Here is a 15374-nt window from a genome sequence, read left to right on the forward strand (position 1 = left end):
TGGGACCTCACTGATATGAGGAATTCTTAATCTCAGGAAACAAACTGAGGGTTGCTGGAGTGGTGGAGGTGGGAGGGATGGGGTGGCTGGGTGATAGACACTGGGGAGGGTATGTGCCATGGTGAGCGCTGTGAATTGTGTAAGACTGTTGAATCACAGACCTGTACCTCTGAAACAAATAATACATTATATGTTAAAAAAAAGAAAAAAAAGATAGCGGGAAGGGAAAAATGAAGGGGGGGGGAAATCGGAGGGGAGATGAACCATGAGAGACTATGGACTCTGAGAAACAAACTGAGGGTTCTAGAAGGGAGAGGGGTGGGGGATGGGTTAGCCTGGTGATGGGTATTAAAGAGGGTACGTACTGAAAAAAAAAATTTCTCTAGTTTTTCTCATTAAAAAAAAAAGTATATGACAAAAATGACATTGCAGAACAATGGAGAAAAGGATGGATAGTTAGTAAATGGGACTGGCTACTGGAAAAACAAAAGGACACATTTCCTTATACTATATGTAAAAATCAATTAAAAATTTAAAATCTTAAAAAAGGGGAATATATATGTGACTTTGAAGTATAAAAATATGAAAAAAGAGGGCGCCTGGGTGGCTCAGTTGGTTAGGCGACTGCCTTCGGCTCAGGTCATGATCCTGGAGTCCCTGGATCGGGTCCCGCATCGGGCTCCCTGCTCTGCGGGGAGTCTGCTTCTCCCTCTGCCCCTCCCCCCTCTCATGTGCTCTCTCTCATTCTCTCTCTCTCAAATAAATAAATAAAATCTTTAAAAAAAAAAAAAAAAAAAAATATGAAAAAAGATACATAAGTACAAATCAAAAAGGGAAAGATTGAAAAAGCTAACTACATTTCTTAAATTAAGAATTTCTGTTCATCGGGGTGTCTGGGTGGCTCAGTCGTTAAGCGTCTGTCTGCCTTCGGCTCAGGTCATGATCTCAGGGTCCTGGGATCAAGTCCCGCTCCCTCTGTCTGCCACTCCCTCTGCTTGTACTCTCCCTTTCTCTCTTTCTGGCAAATAAATAAAATCTTAAAAAAAAAAAGAATTTCTGTTCATCAACAGTCATCACAAAGAGAGTGAAAATACAAGCCACATGCTTGGAAAAGGTATCTGTGACATTTCACAGCAACAAAAAGTGTTAGTATCTAAAATATAAAGATTATAGAGCATGTAGCCACATATAACAATGAACAAAGATGTGGACAGGTATTTCATGAAAGCAGAAACACAACGAACAATAAACATTTTCAAAAATGCCTATTCTCATCATTTATAAAGGAGATGCCAAATAAAATAAAACAATTTCATTCCCTTGAGATTGGTGAAAAAAAAAGCCTAACAATATTGATTGTTGTAAAGGGCATGGAGTGACAGAAACTCTCATATCATGCTAATGGAATTTAAATTGAACCAAACACATTGAAAATAAATTGGTGTCAGCCACCAAATTTTAAAAACCCTAAATTCAGCAATTATATTTCTAGGAATATAGCCTAGGAGAAACTTGCACGTGTATAGTACGAGACATTCTATAAGAATGTTTCCAGCAACATTGATTTTACTAGTAATAAACCATGAAAATTTCAAATTCACATAGTCAGTAGAAGGGATACATTTTAGTATAATTATTACACTGGAATATTATATGGCAGAAATAAAAAAGTAAACAGTGCAAAATTCAACATAGATTAATTTAGATTCCATTTATGTATAAAACAGGTACAGTAAACCGAGGCATACATTTGTAGAAAATCGAGTATAGAAAAACAAGGGATAGTTGATAAAAACAAAATTCAGAATAGTGGTTAACTCTGGAGGTTGGGAGAGGGATAATGGAATGCATATAGGGAATGGCACACAGCTTGAAAGGTTCTGTAATGTTCTCTTTTTGAAGCTGAGTGGAGTAAACATGGTTGTTTCCTTAGTACTCCTTTATTCTTTCTATCTATCTATCTATCTATCTATCTATCTATCTATCTATCTATCTATCATCATCATCATCATCATCTATCTACACACATTAGATATATATATATATATATATATATATATATTGAGAGAGAGAGAGAGGTGGGGTGAGGAGAGGGAGAGGGAGAGAGAATCCCAAGCAGACTCCAAGCCTAGTGTGGAGCCCAATATGGGGCTTGATCTCACAACCCTGAGATCACGACCCGAGCTGAAATCAAGAAGCTACCCAGGTACCCCTAGATGTATATACCTGTATATAGGATATAGAACATTTCATAGGAAAAGAAAAAATTGAGTAGGAGCTTGCCAGCAAATAGAAAAATGATAAAGGAAAATACAAAAAAAGTAGCATGAACAAAACCACCAACATGTAAAAAGCATTTATGCACGTATGTACTTTTGAAGAATGACACCTAGTTCAAGTATATGTTCTTGAGCTTAAAGTTTCTGAGTCAGCTGAAAGCAGGTGAAGACGTCGCTCATTAGATATGTGCCCCTTTGGGATAGTCAGCTGAAGGTGACCTTGTCTTGTTTCCCCTTCCCCAGATATCTAGGCATATATTAGGTACAATCCATATACTCTGCTCTCAGGGGAAAGAGAACACCTTCAGAGGGGTGGAAGTGGTTGAGGCCCAAGGAGCTGTACTTCCTTTGAGGGAAGAACGTGAAGCAAGATAAAGAACAGCTTGCTCAGGTCGACATTAAATAATGTGTCACCAGTACTGACTGCCATGCTTGGCACACAGTTATGCTCAATAAATATTTGGGGGAATGAATGAATGAATGGAGCCTTTGACAATGAGGCGTCCTGGGAACACGTCTCCTTTGTTAAGGCCGTCTTGTTCTCTTTTCTTTTTTTTGGCCATTCTCACTGTGGCTAGAGAAACTTATAACTTTTTTCCCCTTTCCTTCTCAGTAGCCAGTAGGGGTGGGAAGACTTGAAGAGGTCCAAGACAAACTGTGAATGGCCTTGATTTCCAATGGTCCTCACAGAGTGCTGACAGATGTCTGACAGGAGAGCGAGATTGGAGAAGCTGCCAGCTGGGGCCAGGAGCCAACCTCTTTTTCTGAGGAAATCTCCATAGATGGTGGTGGATCAGATGCAACTGCATGCAAACCCTGGGCTCTTTCTTCCCTCTGCTTTACCCTTATTTGTCCGGCTCACATCTCCTTCCATCTCCTACCTGATCATTCTCTTTTGCTTATGCTTCTTAAATGAGCCCTTTATGTGCCTTTGCTTGGGTTAATTTCCTCTTGTACTCTTTGGACCATTATTTCTCCTCTTGGCCAGGAGGATACACAAGAAACTGAGGGCATGGTTGAGGCAACATGACTTGATATAAACCTCATGCTTTTGAGAGTTTAATTTTTCCTCCCATAGTGTAATTTCTCTCTCAATTTAGTTTCTTTTTTAAAAAAAATTATAAACAAATATAAAATGCAAGTTCCATAGAGTGGAAATTAAGAGAGATATAAAAGATAAAAGTATTAAAATCATCTAGAGAGGGGCGCCTGGGTGGCTCAGTCGGTTAAGCGGCTGACTCTTGATTTTAGCTCAGGTCATGGTCTCGGGGTCGTGAGACAGAGCCCCGAGTCAGGCTCTGAGCTCAGTGGGGAGTCTGCTTGAGGATTCTCTCCCTCTCTCTCTCTAACCTTCTCCCCACTTGTGCTCTCTCTCTCCGTCTCTAAAATAAATAAATAAATGCTTTTTTAAAAAGTAAAATCATCCAGAGATAATAGTTGTTGCATGTATTTGGGGGGTACTATTCTAGTTTCACTCTGTTTGATTTTTACTATTATTTTGCCTGTTGAAAATTAAGGGTACCACTCATTTAATATTCTCCTTTTCTAGGTTATAACAAGCATTGGAAAGAAAAACAAGGAGTCAAATGTGGAGCCAATAATAACAGAGGATTAACAATTTCTAACTCGTGGGTGTCCTTTCTAAGGCAAGATTAGAGAATGTGGCTGACATCTGATGTTAAAGAGAGGTCCTCCTAATAACCTGCTCACCACGCCTATGACTTCAGATCCAATGTGGGGAGAATTACATCTGACTGTACTCACCTAGTCAGCTGTATGGAAAATATTCCTGCCTCACAAACAAAGAATGGAAAGCAGAGGAAAAAGGGTCAAGCGTGGAACCTTGGGCTCATCTCTAGGAGGCTGACCTGAAGCACACTGGCAGGTGTTCTTAGCAGTTGGAAGCAGGAAATCCAAAGGGATCCAAGCTCTTCTTTCAAATCTATGAGGCAGAGATAGGTGACTATTTCCAAAGTTTGGAACAAAGTAGCCTCGTCCATTAGAACAAGTTTCAGTTTGTAGTAGGAAGGATCAAATTAAAACAGAAACCATACCAGTCATTTGAACAGAGACAATCTAATAGAGGGAATTAAGAAGGAAAAGGGAAAAAAAATAAATGAGATGATAAAGGAGTAACTGAAGGAAGTAGGTGCCAAGGTTTGAGGAACAAAGAGGAGGTTGGGATTATTCATACCTCGAAGCATAGAGAAGTGGTCTTGAGGGTGCTGGCCGGCTGGTATTGGGATATCAGGAGGTTGGAGAGGGAGCTTCATGGAGCTATGACTTTGATCTCCAAGAAGAACAGCCTGGCTGGAACTGGTCTTTCTAAAGGTACCTGACAGAACTGGTTCTTGGTGTGGGGGCAAGTCTGGAAGCTAGAGCTAACTGCTGCTACATGGGGAGGAGTCACCGCTAAAGCTAGGCTGGTGAGAAAAGTTAGCGGTCCAGAAGGAACAAGCCCCTTCACTCTCCTCCAGACCATGGCTGTTTCTAGAGCCTAATGGGAGGAGAAGTGGCAAAGGAGGGATGTGGTTTGCAAAGCCTAGACCCCAGAATCACAGTATGGAGCACAGAGCATGGTTTTGGAGCAAAGACTCACTTAAGAGATTGGGACACAGCCAACGGGCATGAAGGTCAGCGTTGCAGCCACTCTGCAGAAACAGGATGGACCCCCACCCAACATGTGGCTGAGATGTAGAGACTGAGGACATTACACACGCACACCAAGGATTTTGAAAAGGTTTCTTATTCATATAATCAACTTTCTGGAGGGAGCAGGGCAGGCTTCCCAGCTGGTCTGAAAATGAGCTCCAGAGTACAGGAAAAGGTGACTGGCACGGGTTTGTTATTGTGACCCAGGAGTGGGCTGGCATAAGGCCCCCCGCTGTGTGAACAAGGCTTTGATTGGTTTGAATCTGCCAGTATGCCCACAGGAGGGGGCACTGGCTTTATTACCAACTTGCTCAGATGTGGAGCAGACAGGAACGAGGGAAGGCTGAGACTTAAGAGCCCCTGGCAAACATCAAAAAATGAAGTCAGAGGCTTTATTACACTCAGAAAACAACAGCCACTTTTCCTCCTGAAAAGGCTGAAAGTGCATTATCCACATTGAGAACATTTATGGGTACATGATGGAATGGGAGAAGGGGACGATTCTCTCTTCTAGTACCCAACTCGAGTGGCTGCTGTATGTCGCATCTGGGAACATACACTCCTTACGTCATATATTCTGAACATCTATCAGGTTATTCACTCTTCTTATAACACAGTAGTTTCTGAGAGCTGCATGCTGCTCCATCTTTGGGTATTTGGACAAACTATGCTTTATATTATACTAGTTCCCAATTGACAGGCATTTAGATTGTCTCTGGGTTTCTTTATATTTTTGAAATCTGGTCTATGCTGAGAAGGCACTGATCCAGCACAAGTATTTACTGAGCGCTTATTAGTTGCCAGGCACAGGATTAAAAAAAATAAGCATCCTCTGCCCTCCATACAGAGATGGCCCCACACAAACAGCGCTGTGCTGTTGTAGCCAGAGGCAGACAACCTCAGGAGGCATAATTAAATGATAAATTATAAATACATGTTCATTCAAGAGGTTTAAGCTCGATCAGAATACACAGGTGAAAAGTATAAATATCGGGGCGCCTGGGTGGCTCAGTTGGTTAAGCGACTGCTTTCGGCTCAGGCCATGATCCTGGAGTCCCGGGATCGAGTCCCACATCGGGCTCCCTGCTCAGCGGGGAGTCTGCTTCTCCCTCTGACCCTCCCCCCTCTCATGTGCTCTCTCTCTCTCTCTCTCATTCTCTCTCTCAAATAAATAAATAAATAAAATCTTTAAAAAAAAAAGAAAAAGGAAATTTATTTTATTTTTTAAGATTTTATTTACTTGGGGCGCCTGGGTGGCTCAACTGCCTTCAGCTCAGGTTATGATCCTGGAGTCCTGGGATCGAGTCCCACATCGGGCTCCCTGCTCAGTGGGGAGTCTGCTTCTCCCTCTGACCCTCCTCCCTCTCATGCTCTCTGTCTCTCATTCTCTCTCTCAAATAAATAAATAAAACCTTTAAAAAAAAAAAAGAAAAGTATAAATATCATGTCATGCTTACTGTCCTGAATTCCCATCCTTCTAGGCTGTGTGTGTGTGTGTGTGCATGTGCGTGTAAAAAGTACACACAAACACACACATACACACACATACACACACTCATACAATATGTAGAATGTAAATACATATTCATATAATTCGGAGATTCTTCAGACATGAGTGGGACCAGAAAATAGATAAAAAGAGGAATAGATTACAAATAGTTTCAACACTTTAAAAATTTCAGTTGATTATATCTGAGGAATGTTCTATTTTTTTGTAAAGGCTGCACTGTTCTCAAAGGAAGAATCCTTGCAGATTAATATAAGCTTTTCACCACTATTAGACATTCAGCTTTCCCATTTTTAATTACTAAAACTGCTACACTATAAGAACTTTAAAATAAATCTGAGCATTCTCCTAAAAATAAATTGCATCTTTCTTTTTTCTTCAACAATTTTAACTTTGTTATAAATTCCCTCCCCCCAAAAGAATACTGATTTAAATTCTCAAAAAGTGTTCCTCTTTTGAAATTATCTTGCCATGATTGGTTATTTTTTATATTTTTAAATATCCCCATTCTAAAGGGCAAAAGCTTTCATTGTACCGTTTTATTTTTAGTTCTTTAAACACATAGACTTCCTAATGTTAAAGATCCCATTTATGCTATCTGTTGATAAGAAGATTTGATGTTTAAGGTGTAGAACAATAGAATTTTATTTCTTTGGCCTTTATGTTAGATCAAGCAGAGGCTCTCTAACCACTTCTTAAATGACATTTTTGTTTCCAGAAAGAAAAAGCTAATAGTTTGAATAACTTTTCAGAGGGATTACTTACAAAACTTGAGAGCACTTCTTTAAAAAAAAAATTTTTTTTCATTTATTCATTTGACAGAGAGAGAGAGAAAAAACACAAGCAGGCAGAGTAGCAGGCAGAAGGAGAGGGAGAAGCAGGCTCACCGCTGAGCAGGGAGCCTGACGTAGGGGGGGGGCTCAGTCCCAGGACCCTGGGATCATGACCTGAGCTGAAGGCAGTCACTTAACCAACTGAGCCACCCAGGCACCCCTTGAGAGCACTTCTTAACTAATTAAATGTAACATCTGAATTCACTACACTCACCTTTATATTTTACATAAAGACTAGCTAAAATGGACTGAGATGAGCCAGGTTGGGTTTGTATATCACCTGAGTGCCTCTATCTTTTTATGCCTTTCTTTATTGGAGCCCGACCCTGGGTTCCACATAGGACTCGACCCCAGGACCCCAAGATCACAACCTGAGCTAAAGGCAGACACTCAACCAACTGAGCCACCCAGATGCCTCTTTTTTAATTCATCTTTAAGGCAACTTGACATAGCCTGCCTTCTTAATCCTCTTCCCTGAGATATTGTTATTTTTTTTTCCCCAGATGAAGTCTGCACTTCCTATTACAGACTCCCCTAGAATCCTGACTTCCTGTATTGGACACAACACTTGTATAATAATTTATTTATTTCTGCTGCCTGTGCTAGACCATAAGTCTAAACAAAAGCCATAACCATGTCTGATTTGTTGAACACTGTATCCCTAGCACCTAGCACAAGGAGTGGTACATGTCATAAACTCTCAAATCTGTGATGAGTTAAAAAAAAAAAAAAAGTACTGCAAAATTCCACTTACAATGTGGTAAGAAGCATGATTTCAAGATAACTCACTTTTACATTTATGTAACTCAGCTGTCATTTGGATTTCCTGCCTGAACCTCCTCCTCCTTCCCTGCCAGTTCCATGACCTGTGTATTTCCATGGCTGTGGAAGTTAAAGGCCTATCCCACTACTCAACAGACACCCAGTGACTCATTCCTAGGGGCCTCATCTGCCTCCTGAGCTCCTTCTTTCTCTGGTCTCTGTTCTCTGATAATATGGGTGATGTCAATTGTCATGAGAAACTCAACCCTGTTTTCAGGAGCCACAAAATCTCTTTCACACAGGGCAACCATTGATCAGTGGAGTTAAGAGTTAGGATTCATATCAGATTAATTCAAGAAATGAAATAAAATATGCTAGTATCTCCATTTTTAAAATATCCTTCCACACTACCAAGGACATCTACTCATCTTTCCTGAACTATCTTTACTCTCTTAGCTTCTTTTACTCCAAAGAACCACAATCCATTCCTCCCCCATTTTTATGAGGAGCCATTTTGCCTTTTTTTTTTCCCTCCAAAATCCTGAAATCAGCAAACATCCGGACCCTTGGGGATCTTGATTTCCATCACAGAGATGTATTAGGGAACTTCTGCCCAATAAAAGATAACTTACTCCCAAAGAGGAAACTGGTGCAAGTTATTAAAACAATAACATTTTGTTGGACTAGTTACATTTACATATATTACATCTAAAATCTGGGAACGTTTACATATGTGCAGCTCAGTAATTACTGCTCTCTCCTTCCATAAACCACTGAGGATGCCTATGTTATCATTTGGAGAAAGCAGAGCTGGCTGGCTTCTCTTTACCCTTTCAGAATGTGAATCACGGGCAAGGTCCAGAAAACCATGCCCTGAATGCCACAGCAACTTGTAAGAAGGGTGGATGCAGAAGCATTGTGCTGAGAATTGCAAAAACAAAGAAGCACTGAAGAATGCAAGTGTAAAAGTCATTAATTTTCAAATCAATAAGGACTAGTTTGGAATTTAAAAAAGAAGATGTGAAATACAACAAATGTATGGGATACTTCCTCTAAGCATACCAGAACAACTTTGCCATATTTCCTGAACAACTGATGTAGGCGATTCAGGACAAGGTTTGTCTAAAAAAAAAAAAGTTAGTATTTCATTGAAGTATAACATACAAACAAGAAAGTGCACAAATCACCAGTGCCCAGCTAAATCCATTTTCACAAACTGCATGCACGCCTGTGACCAGCAGCCAGATGAGAGACAGAACATTGCCATCCACCTAGTAGTCTATGTTTTATGCCCTCCTAGTATGCTCCTCCAAGGGTAATCACTCTCCTGATTTCTGATACACAGCTTCTGATAAATTGATTTTGCCTGTTGTTGACCTTTATATTGATGGAATCATGAAGCATGCCCTCTTTGGGGTCTGACTTCCTTAGCTCAACATTACGTTTGTGAGATTCTTCCCTCCTATTTTTGTTTACTATTATCATCATTATTATTAATATTATTGGCTTCATAGTATAAACAGCATGTATTGAATCGCAACATTGAATTCCTTCTGTTGGAATATATTTATATTTTTTCTGTTTGCATTTTTCTCTTTTTATTTAAAAAAATTCAAAGCCACAGAAAACATAAATCATCTATAATCCCAACACACACACACACACACACACACACACACACACCCTCCTGTCCTGGGAGTAGAACTGACTTCAGTTGTGTTCTGTTCTACAGGTTCTAAGTCCTAAATGACCTCCTCCTCCTCCTCCTTCTTCTCTCTCTCTCCTCACCATACTCCTTGGGCTATTCTCTGTTCAGTGAGATCCAGGATTATGAATGGTTCAACCTAGATCTCCCTATAGTTGGGTAATCGGAAGCTAAAAGAAAAAGCTTCCTTCTTCCACCAGGACCATATAGACTGAGGGACAATTTTACCATAGGGAAGGGGGTGCTGTTATCAGACAAAGGGGGTTGTACAATCAGAATGGATAGGAGAGAAATATGATCATCACGGTACACCATGCCCACAGCACTTTATGGCTAGTCTAGAGATGATGTCTTAGCTTGTGTCCCTACAATAACCCAATGAGTTAGAGACAGAAGCTTTTAGTCAGTTCCACACCTGATGTCTAGATCTGAGGGATGTCTCTTGTTTAATATAAATACATTTTATCAGGATTTATGGAAAGCTTGACATGACTCCAATTCAGTTGGCTAGGAAGTCAAGCATGGCAGCATTATATCCACAGAAAGGAGTGGGATGAGCTGTGTATTATAGGACTGAAGCCCAAACAGATTAGCCAACCCAGGGCAGCACCCTCAGCATTGGCCTTGGAGGAGGCTCAATGCATGGACAGCTTCCCTGGATACCTATGTGCCAACAAGAGTGGGAGCCTGGGCTTGTCTACTGGAGACATGCATCCAGGCTTTCCAGCGGGCAGTGCTGCTAACTGTACACACATCTGGCTACCCTATCTCAATAGAGCTCTATCTCTGAGAGATGACAGCTTTGATTAGATATATGAAGGTGGGGAGAGAAGGAAGAATAATCAGTGTTTCCCTGGTATTACCATTTCTGGTAGCAGATAGTCCTTCATTGGTGCAATTATTACTCAAGCTACTATTTGCCCACCTTTTCAGATAACCAGTTTAGGCTTTTCTTTTAATGTATGTTGTGTATCTTCTGGATGCAGAGAACTGGTAATATGTAGACCCCTTCAATACAGAGAGCTTTTGGTACTGGCTTGGAGATTTAAATCACTTAATTCCTGGGCATTTAGAGTGGAAGATTAAAATGGAATGAAAGCCCCTGCCACTGTGCTAATTTTAAGAACTGCGGGATCAGGGGTGCCTGGGCGGCTCAGTCATTTAAGCATCCAACTCTTGATTTCGGCTCAGGTCATGATTGCAGGGTCATGGGATCGAGCACTGTGTTGGGCTCTGCACTCAGCTCAGGGTCTCCTTGAGATTCTCTCTCCCTCAGCCCCTTCCCCCACTGCTCTAAATAAATAAATAAATAAAATCTTCAAAAGAAAGAATTGTGGGATCATACTATATTTAAAGGATGAGGAATCCCCATTCATTCACATATCTGATAGATAGGGTGACACTTAATTTTATGTGTCAACTTGGCTGGGTCACAGTACCCAGACATTGGGTCAAATATCATTATTCTAGATGTTTCTGTTAAAGTATTTTTTTAGATGAGATTAACATTAAAATCAATAGAATTTGAGTAAAGCAGATACTGTCCATAATGTGGGTGGGCCTCATCCAATCAGTTGAAGGCCTTAAGAAAAATACTAACCTTTCCTGAGGAAGAGGGAATTCAGTCAGCAGACTGTATTTGGACTCAAGCTGCAACATCAGCTCTTCTCTGGGTCTCCAGCCTGCCCGTCCACTCCTCAGATTTTGGTCTTGCCAGCCTCTATAATCACATGAGCCAATTCCTTAACCTCTCTCTCTCCTTCCTATTTGTTCAGTTTTCTAGAGAACCCTGACTCAGAGAGGGGGGTGAGAGGGAGAGAGAGAGCGAGTAAGCTGGCCTACTAAATACTCAGAACTCATCTAAGAAGCCCATGAGGATCACTTCATCTCATCCTTAGAACAGGCCTGACTTAGGTACTGATATCTGTGTAATTCAACAATAAGAAGCTGGAGGAGAAAAATTAAATTCCTTGTCCAAAGTCTTATATATAGTTAGGGGCAGATCTACATTCTAATTATGGGATGTGTACTCCCAAAGTTCAAGTTCTTTTTCTATAGTGCCCCAATGCCTTTGAGGAAGACTCCATACATATTTGACTCTTCTTCATTCTGCTTCACACCTAACCGTCCTGACCACTCACAGCAAGAGCCAATGCTGCCTGCTCTCTCCACACGCACCAGAATGACTCTGTTAGCACCAGGGCCATTCATTCCAGCTGCAACTCTGGCCTGGAGTCTGTTCACACAGCCTGGTGCTAATAGAGATTCCAGAAGCTCCTGGCTTCACTGACATCAGAGTCAAAAGAATGCAAAAGAGAAGCAGTGGGTATTTTCCAGAGGAAAACGGGCTTCCCGCTTAGCAGACCTTGCTTGACCTCTTGAGCAAGGGCAGAATGTGGGAATATGGCTGAGAGAGACAGAGCTGAGGGGCCCCAAGTTGCCATGGAAACACGGGCAGGTGTTCCATTGGAGAACTGATAGATCTTTCCTGGCCTCTCCCTTTACATTTTTGCAAAATACCTGCACTGGTCTGTTTAATGACTCGTTCATTTACTCATCCAATCAGTGTATTTTCTGAGCCTGCATCATTGTCGGGTGCCATGCATGGTGCTAGGAGAGATGATGGAGAATAAGAAAACCCTGCTAACTAGTCACTGGTGAGGAACACAGGTAAATAACCAGGCAATGCCAACACATTGTGATAGGTGCTTTGGAAGAAGGAAATGTGCTAGGGGGCACAGGGAGGACACAGAAACAAATGCCATTCCATGTGAGTCTGGGAAGGTTTTCTGGAGGAGGTGACATCTAAGCTAAGACCTGAGGAAATGAATTCTATAGGAACTGGGATGAGGATGGAAAGAACGGTTTTCTGGATGAATAGAAAATGTGCTGAGGTCGGAGGGCCGGGTCTCAGAGTGCTCAGGATGGTTGCAAAGAATTCAAATGTGACTTAGGTGAGATACCAGGGTGGGGCGGCACAGGACGAATATTAGGAGGTGAAGCATGGGGGAAACTGCTAGAAGCCAATTCAGCAATTGCTTAAAGCCAATTCTGTAACAGAGCTCGGCTCAAGAAGCAATTAGGAGAAAAGAGGGGAATTGGTGGAGACACAATTTGCTCTTCTTACCTGTGGGTGCTGGTATGCCTTTGCTTCCATTCCTCACTGACAGGCATCACCTGTTTGAGAGCTCACATTCCTCAGCTGTCAGTGTTGAAGAGCCCTGCCTGTGTACCTCAGAGATAATTATGAAGATCAAATCAACAGTGACTGGGAAATGGCTATGCCCTTCCCGCTCCTCTGTCTCCTTGGAGGTCTCCGGTTTAGGATAGAAAGACCCCTCAGTGCCCCAAGTACTTGGAGGCTTTACTCTTCAGAAGTCAAGAGATCCTTTTCCTGACAGTGTTTCCCATGGAATATTCCAACTCTTTAACCCATTGGGCAAGGCCACCAGCCTCTTCTATTCATTCTGTTCATGAACCAGATACTCGGGCCACATGGAATTCCAAACCTGGTGTGCGAAAACCAAAATGAAGCCCAAAGACCAAACAAACAAAATAACATGATTCTCTCAGCTTGTCTGTAAGTTTGGTCACACCCCAGCACCACCACCACCAACACAAGGCTAATGAAAAAGGCCTGAGACCTGTATATGATTTCAGGCATCTGCGCCTTTGCTCTTGCTGTTCCCACTGCCCACACTTCACCTTTCCAAGCATTTTTCCTAACTTCACCTGCAGTCATTTGCAGGCCTTCCTTCCCTGGGATGCCTTTCCTGACACCTGGGGCAGCCATAGTTGGGATTCCTCCTTTAAATGTCTACAGCAAACTGTATCTCCAACATCACTTTAATCTCTATGAGTCTCTTCTTGAACTTGGAGTAAAAATGGTCACATGTTTTATTTTCTTAATCTCTCAGATCCCCATTTGCTTCCTTACTGTGTATTATTCCATTATATTACTTCATTACTGCACAGTTTTTTAGAGTACCCATTCCTCTAAAAACTGTTAAAAATAAATAAGCAGAACAATGACAACAACAACAACAAAACATGCGCTTAGGAAATCCATAAGGTTGGACTTTGCCAAAGTCAGTCCAACCTCTAAAATAAAGAGGAATGGCATCAGATACAAAAATATCTGCCATAGCTTTTTTTTTTTTAAGTTTCTATTTTAATTCCAGTTAGCTAACATCAAATTAGTGTAATAGTGTAGTATTAGTTTCAGGTGTACAACAGAGCGATTCAATACTTCCATACATCACCCGGTGCTCATCACAAGTCCTCTCCTTAATCCCCACCACCTATTTCACCCATTCCCCCTGTCTGCCATTGCTTTTAACTGCCAGGTCTATTACCATGGAAATCCCGAACCACCACTCTGATGGGCCATGATGGCTCAACTTGCCCCCAAGTCTCACTAATCTGACTGCTATGCCACTTGCCATGGTTCTTCAAGGGAGAGCATGTTCACATCCTCTGAAACAAGCTAGGCCAAGAGGCTCCCACTACTGGGCTTTCCCTTTGAAAGTCTTCATGCTTGGTTCTTTCAAGTATGTACCCAGCTCTTTAGGCAGGTTATCAACCAGATCTGAGAATTGTGGTGAAATTGATCATGAAATCTGATATATCACCAACTTAGAATCCCTCTGCCCTTCTCCTCCTCGGAAACGACTTAAGAGAAAAGACGGGTTTTTCATGCACATTGGGTGAGGTGGTCCTTCCCCCGTCTGATGAGGTTACGTGCTCATCCTCTCAAGAGACATGCTCTTAGTTTCCCAGCTCCCACAACTCACTTCAACCTCAGTGACTCCAGAGTGATCTACCTTTCCACCGATCAAGTGAATCCAATATATCTATGTGTGCATCTATATTCTCAAGGTACCCTACTCTGCCCCTGCCTCCTTGTTAAAAAGACTGCTCTTGGTGAGTTGAAAGTGAATTTCTGGCATATACCTTGCTGAAGAAGAAGAGAGAAAGAAAATTTAATCTCTGGCATGTGTACCACCACAATAAAATGTACGATTCTGTATTGTAATCATCTAGCTCCATGTCAGGACATGCAATTAGCCTGTGGGTTTGTTCAGAGCAGGATTTATATCTCATTTATGTCCATATGTCTCATTTATGTACATCTTATTTCTATCTATGTCCACCATTTCTTAGAACCTGCTGCAGAGCTGGAATCTAATGATTTACTTATTATTTAATGAAAGAAAGATGAATGAATGTAATGACTCCCTGCTAGAGTCTTCTCTGGATACTGTGTTCAAAATGAAAAAGGCCTTTATCTGTGGCCACCAGAATTATATCCCTGGAAAAACACATCTGACTTTTCCTTTGATAAATCCACTTATATGTTATCTGGCTTTCTGGTTATCTTCTATTAAGAAGCAATAAACCTAGGATAGTCTAATAACAATACAAATGGAAGTACTATGAGCAAAGCCCTCTATAGCGTCCCAGGGTGGAAAGACCCACCATGGAGAAAAGTTGTAGTCTCCTCTTTGAAATACGGGATAAGAGGGATATCAAAATCTTTAACACATGTACCTACTTGTCAACAAGTGAGGTCGTGTGCACATGGTGTCCACAAGGTTCTGGCTCTAGCTCTGCTGCCAACTCACTGGGTGACCCTG

The sequence above is a fragment of the Neomonachus schauinslandi genome, chromosome 13, assembly GCF_002201575.2.
Source record: "Neomonachus schauinslandi chromosome 13, ASM220157v2, whole genome shotgun sequence".
Classification (NCBI taxonomy): Eukaryota; Metazoa; Chordata; class Mammalia; order Carnivora; family Phocidae; genus Neomonachus; species Neomonachus schauinslandi.